Source organism: Nomascus leucogenys, chromosome 16 (genome assembly GCF_006542625.1).
Source record: "Nomascus leucogenys isolate Asia chromosome 16, Asia_NLE_v1, whole genome shotgun sequence".
Lineage (NCBI taxonomy): Eukaryota > Metazoa > Chordata > Mammalia > Primates > Hylobatidae > Nomascus > Nomascus leucogenys.
In genome coordinates this window covers 44,290,979-44,302,652 of record NC_044396.1, presented here as the reverse complement: position 1 = coordinate 44,302,652, position 11,674 = coordinate 44,290,979, and the positions used below count along the sequence as shown (strand labels likewise).

Below are 11,674 nucleotides of genomic sequence, written 5' to 3'. Positions count from 1 at the left end.
TTTTCTCTACTTGTCTTTTCATCTGTTTGGTCAAGAATCTAGACTCTGTCATTTCAAAGGGTTTTCCAGCTCTAACACACTTCAATTCTGTTTTGTATCTTTGTGGCAAAATCTCCCCATGACATACTCGCCCCACTATCTTCCTCCCATCCTGGTCACCCCACCTGCAAAGCTGCCACTTCCTTCCTCCAGGCCCCTACATCTAGTCCAAATAGGCAACACCAGTTTTCTTCTGCAAAGACAAGTAAAAACACAGTATTTTCCTTTATAACAAAAAGGATATTCTGCTGCATTTCTGGTTGGGGAAGTATTGATACTAGGAACTGGGCGGGGGAAAAAGGACAGTCCCAATTATTTTTTGACTCACTATTCTCATAGTATTAGTCTAGAAAAACAATACTTCAGTCTGGTATGGCAGCACAAACTTAAAAAAAAATGAATCAGATAATTGCCTAGGTTAAATTCATGCTTCAGAAAGTTTAATACCATGCATTAGATATTAATTAACCACCTCGAAATATTAAGGCTTTGAAATATCACTGCCAATTAGACTCTAGAATCCAGAAGAGATTATATTGAGTGCGTATCTTATGTCAGCTCCAAGCCCAAGATGATTTCAAACCCACTTCTCAAGGTAAACTTTCTGAAACCCATTTTATATTTCTAAGAGTGTGCACACTTTTTTCACAATGGAATATAATCATTAAATAAGGGCACAATGATAATATTGATGTACAACAACTTTGCCTCATGAAGCCATATCATGAAAACATTATCTGCTTTGCTAGTCTAGTTTTATGGATGTATTCCTGTATCACGATATTGCCTCTATGTCTCAAAAATTACAAATATTTATAAACCAAAATCATGTTATTTCACATTAGTTCTTATCAGGATTAAATTTTTAAGTACAAGAAAACTTGTCACTTTTGGGGAAGTTGTACAGGATATTCTCTGATACTGTTTTCTCACTGTCTCCTTTATCCTTCAGTAGAATTCCCACTTAAGCACGTGTAAGCATATGTATATCAATATATAGCTGAAGCCCTGTGTAAAAACTTCTCTGAAATATTTGAAATGTAGTTATAACGTGAAAATAAATCAATTCAGGAGTTCCAGGCGGAAATAAGGCTTTATATTCTTATATTGTGTTGTAAAGATGTGTCATCTTAGGGGTGACGAGGATACTCAATGGAAATAACACCAACTCTAATCTCACTAATATCTGTTAAAAATCTTTCCCCGGTAGTGGATTTCAGAACGCCACCTGGTGATCATGAGTACAGAACTGGGGCATCATGCATGCATTCTGAAAAAATGCAGCTTAGGATCAGGCATGCAAACCCCTCAGGCATCAGGAGGAGACAAGTTTTCTGGGTGCATTTTAATAAACATTTAGTAAAATTCAGTTTGGTTAATAGGAAAATTGCCAACTTATATAAAGCATCTCAATGTCTGGATGAAAGGGGGTGTCTCATTAAAAAGCTAATCACTGAAGAAAATTATACATAGACCTTTGAAGGAAAAGTGTTAGTTTTATATAGTGATGAAGAACCATTGTATTCTCTGCTTGGTGAGTTATTGCTGTTGTGTTCCTCAGACTCCACTTCCTCCGTGCTGCACACAGCTCTCCTCTGTTAATGCCAGTTCTCAGGAATGATAGCACTTTCTAACCTACAAGTACTTTAGCAAATCTAGCTAATCTCCACAACACCCCTATGAGGTAGGTAAATAAATATCTCTCTTTTGCATATGGGAAAAATGAGGCCGAGGGTGAATTTCCGAGGCTGGAGAGATGGACCAGGGATTAGGGCTCAGTTGTGCAGAGATTCCCAGTTCCTTTGTCCCAGTCACTGACCCATAGCCCCTCCCATCCCTGCATCCAGAAAGGAATCCATCCCATAGTGTAAAAGGATATTGTTTTGTAGAATAACATATTTAAGTATATTTAAGACTGTCAATATATTGAACACAGGGATTTTTGGTTTTCTACGACACCATAAATTCCATTGATTATCATACTACCAAAGATCACTGAATAAAATGACTCATGCTTTTGTGGAGGACAATAGATTGTCACCTCATTGTTGTGATTCAACTAAACATCCTGTTGGTAACATGAAGGCAAGAAGATTTGAAATGGGATTTGGTGAAGTGAAAATCTCAGGGAAAAAGAAAAGCAAAACTGAATTGGGCTGGTACACACATCTGCGATAGGACTCACAGTGATGACGTTGTGGGGCCTGGGGGGGTCCTTGCTACACAAAGTGGAGGATCCATTTGATTTCATAAAAACATTCTTCATGTAAGGGGAGGAAGGACTCAACAAGTAACTTTATTGCCTTCCCCATAAAGTCATTCTAACTTGGCACTGAGTGTAGAATGTGACACAATCAAAACCCTACCTACAAATCTTCAAAACATTTAAGTTTTCTCTGAAAATCCCCTCAATATCCTTGCATAGCTGAATACCTTTCGGTACTCTGTGTGCCTGCTCATGGTAAATCTTTTGTATCATGTTCTGCAACATAAGTGCTCTTAAAGAAAACTGGTCTGAATAGCTTGTCTGTTTTTCTGCTAAGCTTCAGGACCATAAATGAGGCAACCACAAAATTTGAGACAATGCTCACCAACCCAGTGTCAAATCAGGAGAAACAAGCTCAGCTTCCTACTGTTACAATGAAGAAATGTCCACAAATAATCAGGAATGCAAATATCAGGATGAACATCTCAAACTTTCCTTCTGGGAAGTGAATTTTCCTTTGACGTAAACTTTTTCTTTTTTTCCCAGGAATTTTAACGATGACTACAAAGAAATCACTAAATATTCCCATGTTCGTGGTAACCAGTTGGTGCTTGGAAATTGGCATGACATCAACAAACCAAACCCAAAAAACTATGTATGATATTTTGTTTGGTTTGGGAAAAATAGCTGTTACTTCTATCAACATCATAAAATTCACCATGAAATAATTTTGTCAAGCAGTTTGAATGGTTTTTAGGCTTAAAAAATATCATAAGGAATGCTTAAAATTAAACTTCTATTTGAAAAATAAAAACTTAACAAACTTGTATTTCCCTTGAGCCATTTTATCAAGTAGACTTTGTGAATAACTAAGATGATATGAACAGCAGAAGAGCAATGATACAATTTATGAAAGATAGCAAAGACTGAATAGAAAGTTTCTTGCCTTGCAGGGGCTGAGAGAAGGAGGGTATGCTGCAGCCAGGCCCAGAATGCCCAGGACAGCCTACCTGACCTCTTTCATTCATGTGTTTGCTGAAAGTAAATAAAAATTAAATATCATTTGCTCTGCATTATTTCTCTTTGCACAACGAAGAGACTTTTAGCAGCAGAATATGACCAGCAATTGCTTACAGTGCAAGAAAGTTCAATTCCATTACTTACAAAACCTGAGCAGTCTGTCTATCCAGAAACACCAGACACCCAGACAGAAAACTGTATGATTCAAACATCTCGACTTTTCCAAATATCCGTATGTTTGATATCATGAAGACCAAATTTACCACTTGAGTGACCTACTTTGCCACTTTTCATCAGGATATTTGCAGTCATGTGGACAGTCTTTATTTTTTAATAACTCCTTGTCTACTTTGGTTTAGTGATGATGGTTCAGCAATCATCTGGAAAATTCAGACGTTGAAAGCCCCCCACAGAAAAGAAACTTAGTCAGGAGGAAGAATCAGAGCTTGAGGGCTATCAATGGTCCAGTGGTTTTGTCTATGTTGAAAAATTGCTTAACTGTTCATTTCTTTCCACTTCCATTATTCTGAAAATTATTCTCACAAGAATTATTTTTTCCAGTTTGGGAATAGATACACAGACTAGGTGACTGGCAGAATTGAGATTCACAATATGAGTGAAAGATTCTAATGCTTGTAAACCCAGTTTAGTGTGTTTGGACACAGAGGCTCTTGTGACATCGTGATATATTTACAATGGGAAGATGAGTAAGGCCATGGTAACCCTGAATCTCATTGCTGTTAAAAGGAGGGATGGTTAAGTTGTTCATGTTCTACAAACAAGGGTGACTTACAATACCTTGGAATACCTTATCTTAGAACCCACCAGAAGCTCTCCTGCAGAGCCCATAAGGGCCAGTGGTCAAGGAGAGCTATCACAAGGGGTGGGTTCCCCTAATGACAGAGTCACTCTTAGACCTGACACCACTGACACCTCTGTTTTCCCATTTTGGTCAGGCCCTAGCCTTTCCAAAGTGGACATGTCTGTTGTTATAGCTATGGACTGGCAGTGACTATTTTGAACTTCTCTGCTCTGTGAAAAGGCAAATACTACGGATGAGCCACTGACAGGTTTTCTCCTCATCACCATACTTGGGCCTCTACATTAACAGATACCCTCTGACCCAACACCCCATCCTGCTAGAGTAACTCTTACCCATGAACCTTGCTTAAGAGTACTATTTATTGCTCCTATATCCCCACGATTGGCCACCTCATTGTACATTACAGAGTATCTTTGTACCTATGTGGGCTCTGGGGTTCAGAAAATGAACAGTTTCTTTAACTTGTTAGTTTTCATTGCTTGGCAATTGAAAATAAGTCACGTGGTGGTAGACCACTTTTTATCCCCATTTTATTTCAGGGCTTGCACTAAGACCTAGTTCTGAAAACTGACTCGCCGTGATACTAGTGCTGATAACTGGGAAGATAATTCAGTAGTGCTTGCTATTATACATTTTGGTGATAACTACCAAGGTGATAGCTTAGGGAGGAGAAACATCTTCGAAACACAAGAAAAAGAATCCCTGCTTCTTCCTCTTCTCATTTTTCCTCTAGACTGCTTGTTGACAAATTTGATGACTTCCACTCTTTCATCTAGGGTGAACTCCTAAAATTGTTACACCAAAAGATTAGACATAAAACTTTACAAGAACATATGAAGGCCTGACTGTCTTGCATACTGTGAAACTATGACCTGATAACTTCTGGTAACTTCATTCTTATCTTGTAGCTCAAATCTTTCTTTGAGAAAAAAACAAAACAAAACAAAACCAGAAGCAAGGGAGAAAGAACCAAGTCTTAAATTAAGAGATGACCTGTTTACCTCTATGTGAAAATTTAGTCATTAAGAATATCGGGGCCGGGCGTGGTGGCTCATGCCTGTAATTCCAGCACTTTGGGGGGCCAAGGCGGGCAGATCACGAGGTCAGGAGATAGAGACCATCCTGGCTAACACGGTGAAACCCCATCTCTACTAAAAAATACAAAAAAATTAGCCAGGCGGGGTGGCAGGCACCTGTAGTCCCACCTACTTGGGAGGCTGAGGCAGGAGAATGGTGTGAACCCGGGAGGCAGAGCTTGCAGTGAGCCGAGATTGTGCCACTGCACTCCAGCCCCTGCGACAGAGCAAGACTCTGTCTCAAAAAAAAAAAAAAAAAAAAAAAAAAGAATATCAGATTCGTGATCTTTGAGCTTGTAACCAAGGTTTTGCAGGGCCTGAGAAGCAACAGGATAGCCAATTCCACATAGAAATGGATCTTGGTTTGGAACTGCTAATGTCACCACGTAGGAAGGCAGGAATCAAATTATTCAGTAGCTGCACCCATGCAGATTTTACTCTGAAACTGAATAAAAACTCAATTTTTATAAATTGGTTATTACAATGCTGACAATGGTAGTCTCAAGAAACGAAATAAAAGCAGCAACTGTACTCAGACAGATCAATTATTCAACAGATGACAGTGCATTATTTTCATTTCCAAACATGTGGATTTGAATCCATTTAAAGCAAGTCTCCACGACCCAGTACCCCGTTCTCTGAGTGAGCTATGCAAGCCCCCGGGAATATTTTTCTTTTTTTTCAAAACAGCGTTTACTGGAAAAAACAAATGAAGCAGATGAATATTCATAGCATGAGCAATGAGAAGCAGGTAGCAGGAATTCACTAGTGCTCCACTTCACAGAGGTCTTTCTCTTCAGGCCTGTGCACGTCATGGTACTACGGCTGAACGGAAGTGCTCCTTTTTCACTAACTGATTAATGTTCCCTTGCAGGAGCTTGGTTACAATATTACAAGTCAAGAATTTGCAAGATTAAAGTGTCTGTTGAATTAATTAACTGCAAATCACCTCCAGTAAAACTTGACAAGCTCCAAGATGTTTCTGTAGAAAAAGAAGGGAATCGATAGCATCAGCAATAGGCAGCTTTGTGACAGTGGAGACTGTATTTCTGAGTGACAGCTCACTGCTGCCTTCCCTCCTCTTACAGCAGGAGGGATTTACATCTTTCCACAGAGCCCCAAGCCTCCGATTCAGACTGTGGAAAATGTTTCACCCCAGGCTTTCAAAATATACTTCAGAAATCCATTTCCTCTTTTATGTACAATGCATTAGAAAGGTTAATAAGGGAAGTTGAATATTTTAATTTTTTGAAAGAATGATATAAAATGACAATTCTTTCACTAGCTGACAGGTCTCCTTTTTTTGGTTATGTTAAGGTGTGTTATTTCTCCCAATTTCAATAGAATAAAAAAACATCATAAGGGGCTCAGCAGAAAACCACAGGTCAAAGGTTAATTGCTAAGTGAATGCAACAGCGCTCAACACACAACGTGCTCATTTTCCAGACTCACAATGGCAATGCTGGTGTTAAGATGTGTTCTACTGGTGTGCGATCAAAATAGGAATTTTGATTACAATCATAGAAACTCAAACTATATTTTCAACACATTTAGTAGTGTTTTGGAACTTCTTGATGAATTAATCTGAAATAATTAAAGGTTGATTTGATATAGCTCCACACCAGAATGCCACTAGAACAGGTAAATTAAATTAGCTTAACCACATCTCCATCTGATAACATTTGTAGTACTTAAATGAAGTAATAATTTGATTAAATCCATTTTAATATAAATTAAGCAATGGAGAGGAGGAGAAAGTCAACAATTTGGTAGATGGAAATATAATAAAAACACAAAACTTTATATTTTCTGAAATTTTTTTTTTTTTTTTTTTTTTGAGACAGAGTCTTGCTCTGTCGCCCAGGCTGGAGTGCAGTGGCACGATCTTGGCTCACTGCAAGCTCTGGCTCCTGGGTTCACGCATTCTCCTGCCTCAGCCTCCCGAGTAGCTGGGACCACAGGCGCCCGCCACCATGCCCAGCTAATTTTTTTGTAGTTTTAGTAGAGACAGGGTTTCACCGTGTTAACCAGGATGGTCTCGATCTCCTGACCTTGTGATCCGCCCGCCTCGGCCTCCCAAAGTGCTGGGATTACAGGCGTGAGCCACCGCGCCCAGCTTATTTTCTGAAATTCTAATAACAGGGTAGATGACATACTTCAATTACTAGCACAAGAGAAAATTTTGTGTCAGTACTGTGCTGGTAATATTTGCTTAATATTTTGATTAATTAGTTTTGATGTTGATTTGTTTTGTTAAACAAGATCTTTGCTTAGCAAATATTATATCAGTAATTATATGCTTCTTTTTGTCTGGTCCAATGACTAAAATAGCAATAATTGTAGTAAGGAATGTGGTAATGGTGGCATGAACCTAGAGATCATGGTAGCTTGTAACATTTATTAGGTCAACTCTTTTATTAATACATAATGTGACTCGTCAAGGAACTTGAATTATTCTGTACCCATAAAAGTTAATATGCTTTCTTCTCTCCTTTCTTCTATTCCTTAGAGGGCCAATGGGTTTATATATTCCCTGACCAGAATTATTTCACATAAGGAAAATTAGTTATACAAGTTAATAGTGATCTTTAACAATCTGCTCCTTACATATGTGGGAAGCCAATCACTCAGGGCCACATTGCAGGAGAGAATGCAATCGGGTCAAAAGCCAGTGTGGGTTTCCCCAGGGAGCTGGGGCTGACTGTCCTGACTCCTGACTCCTGAAATTGTCATGCAGCACAGTGCTGCTCTTCTGGGCATCAGAGGAAAGGCTTTAGAGCAACAGCTCATGTTTATGTCCCAAAATTTGTAATTCCTAAATAACCAGTATGCTGGAGAAATACAGTAAGTGAAGAATGCTTTCTTGAAAAATCAGAGAAGTCACCTATTGGAAAACTTTTCACTTTGGAGGCTCCCAATTTCATACCTTTTCTTGAAATAAGTTCTCAAGAATCGCTCCGAAGTTTATCCAAAAATGATTGTTTTCAATCAAATACTATGCACCAAGGGAGTATTTCAATTTTTTTTTGTGTTGGTGACATTAATTTAAAAATATCTAGTGTTGGAGAGTCATATAAACAAATTATAAAATTACTTTTCTCTTTATAAGCAGTCATCTAGTGTTGATATTTTTTGTATTGGTATTGTTACTTTATGTTCATCATCATTTTTTATATGTTAATTGTATATTGTGAGGCTCACCTGCCACATAGTGGCATTTTGGTCAATAACAGACTGCATATATGACAGCGATCCCATAAGACAGTAATACTATATTTTTTACTGTAACTTTTCTATGTTTAAATACACAAGTACTTACCATGGTGTTACAGTTGCCTACAGTATTCAGTACAGTAGCATGCTGTACAGGTTTGTAGCCTAGGGACAATAGGCTCTACCATATAGCCTAGGAGCGTGGTAGGCTATACCATCTAAGCTTGTGTAAGTGCACTCCATCACACAATGATGAAATTGCCTGACGATGCATATCTCAGAACATATCCCCATCCTTAAGTGACACATGACTGCATAGTCTTGGAAAAGCTGTGTTTCTTTCTTGCTTCAATATGGAATTAAATACAGATATTGAGAAGAGAAGAAGCAGTGTGGCAGAGTAGAAAAGAGTAAGAGTTGATGTCAGAAAACTATGATTGTGCTGCTAATAGCCAGACTGTGAGCTATTTCAGTGCAACTTTCCTTTTGTGCTTGACTGTGCATTGCCTAGCCATACGAGTTGTAGAGGTCAAACTTGCTGAATAAATGACTCAGGGAGAAAATAAAAGTGTATTGTGTAATCCTGGTCACAAAAATTACCTGTTCTTTTTGGATCTCAGTTGTCTCATCTATAAAATAAAGTGATAAAGCAACACTTAGATTTATTTTACATGCTATTTCCTAGAAAAATCAGTGACTTCTAATTTTATATAAATTCATAAAGATCTCTTAAATCAAAGTAGGAAGATAGTTACTTGTATTTTAATACACTACATTCATATTGATCGTTGAAGATTTTTTAAAAATAAACACCAGGGTTGAGAAAATTTTTGGTTTATTATCGGCTACCTTTTTAGTGTAAGTTCAAACAACACACGCACAGCTTACTAGGCAACAATATCATTGAATGGGTTACAACTCTGTCATCTTGCAGACCTTCAGACATGCTATATCTAAAGTGAGAAGGGAAAGAACACATCAATTATTTTATAATTCAACAAATATTTGGTCGACACTTGCAGTATTATTGGCATCTAACACTAAAATAAGGTTCCTAGACTTATATGATTGTTCAAGCTAGTGGTTTAATAATCCCCTTAAATATTAAATTTTGTGACCTGCAAGATATTAAATAAAATTTAGGGAAAAATTATGGCAGTGAAACAGAATTACCTTATAATTTAAAAACATCACTTCAAAGACTTGTTAGATCTCCTTCCTTCCTTCCTTCCTTCCTTCCTTCCTTCCTTCCTTCCTTCCTTCCCTCCCTCCTTCTTCCTTCCCTCCCTCTCTCCCTCTCTCTTTCTTTTCCTCTCTATCTTGTCAAAATGCCAAAGTAAGTAATGGGGTTTAGTTTTTTTTCAGTCTGCTTAATTGGATGAAAATAGCTTACACATATAAAATACAAGAGACATGGCATCAGGTTAATTTATATTTATCACTTAATTGAATACATAGTGGAGCCATAGGAGGGGGACAGTTGCCTGGAATGGAAGAATAGCATTTATCTGCCTACTATGAGTTAGAGTTAAGGTAAAATTTAGTTACAGGTGATAGAGACTTCCATTTCACATCGACTTTTACATTTTCAACTGTTCATTTTGAAGGACATCTTTGACTTTTAAATAAAATTTTCTTGGAAAAATTTGATCATCAGACCATGATTCTGCTTCTTCTGAAGCCTTGCCAAATCATGACTAGATGTTGTGGGAAGAGTCATTGGGCTCCCAGAAGTCGCAGTTGTTGAAAGCTGTGCTCAACCCTCAGCCCCGCTGTTTCCTAGCTGTGGGAGCTTTGGGCAAATTGCTTGACATCTCTAAGCCATTTACAGATTTTGTCATCTGTAAATGATGCTTAACTCACAGATGGCAGTGAGGACTCAATGAAACCACATAGCTACAGCTCTTAGTCCAGCACTAGGTACACAGTAAACCATCCATCGTGGTGAGCTACTCTCAATATGGGAGATGGAACCGTAAGAAAGTCTATTGGGAAATGAAATAACAAAAAGCAAAACTTGATTTAGGCAGCTTGTTTATGACATAGGCTGTCAGTATATTACGAAAATATTTCAAGGACATTAAGCCATCTCTTGTTTAGCAGAATATAGGCCTCGAGGTTGACAAAAGCTTTACATTTGGGGGCTAGGTCACTGCCTGCAATATATATATATATATATATATAAATGCAAATGGCTGTTTGGCACTTCTTCCATGTGGCTTTCTGCTGTGAGAGCAGGCTGCTTGCGTGCTAGCCTAATTGCTTCAATTAGCAAAATTAAATGGCTCATTATGTTTTTATACAATTCCACCCACATTCTGCAGTTTTACTTTAGAATGAGTAATGATACTGTCGAGGCTGTTGATTGAGAGGCTTGCGACGTGCCCATTTTTAGGACAGCAACTAGACAAGACATATGTCAACACAGAGAGCTCTGCAGTGGCCTGATGCTGCCACCCAGGTGCCTATGTGAGGAGAAGGGATGCCACTCGAATGCTCAGGGCATTTCATGGCCCGTTACAGGTCCAGACAAGAGTCTCAGCAATGGGGGATAGAGTGGAATCGCCCATCCTTGGCCATTTTGAAACACTGGAGCATCAGGTGGGAGAAGGAGTGTTATGAGTTAGAAGCTGACACAAGCGATCATTTTGATTGTTTTCAAAAATGACATTGGATTGCCGAGACAAAGAACATTGATCTGCATCTGTCACTGAAATTATAGGAATGATCACCTCAGTCCTCCTGTGTTTTCACCATGCGCTTCAACCATCCTCTGAGCTATAATCTGAATGACAGTATGAGCTATTTTTAAAAAGGCTTTAAGGAATTCTCCTTAGCACATAAAAATGCAGGCATCTCATCCAAGCTTTATATAGAAACAGCAATGGCTAATGGCAAAGATATGTGGAAAATGCAAGGGAGCATATATTTAGTCTAGAAAATGGTTCATTAGAAAAAAATCTCTGGATTCTTGTCTAAACATTGTGTCAGAACTTGTTTCCATTCAATGGCATTTGGTATATTTAAAAGCAAATGTGTAACCTTACACAATCCTGGTAAGGACAGAAGAGGTTTTCTTTGCTCAATTCAATCTGTTCAGAGAAAGAAACTTTGAAGTGACACAGAACTATTTTATTCAGCTGTTTAAAAGATGAGATCCTTCAGAAGTGATAAAACTCATTCGAGCTAAGAAGTGCTGAATTATATTTAGGTATTTCCAACTGAAGTTCGTAAGTGTGTTGATCTTATAGATGGACTGTAAGCTTGGGTTGGTTTTTGAAAAAGGAGTAGGAAAAT

At 38.2% G+C, this 11,674-nt stretch overlaps 1 protein-coding gene across 1 annotated transcript in view; it reads right to left on the bottom strand.

Moving 5' to 3' along the window:
- Positions 1-5,414: 5,414 nt before the first annotated feature.
- The window catches only part of XKR4 (XK related 4), a 417,353-nt gene continuing 411,093 nt past the window's right edge, over positions 5,415-11,674 (bottom strand). Inside the window, exon 4 of the transcript XR_004026245.1 lies at positions 5,415-6,146. The gene's annotated coding sequence lies outside the window, so the exon portion shown is untranslated. The remainder of the gene's footprint in view (positions 6,147-11,674) is intronic.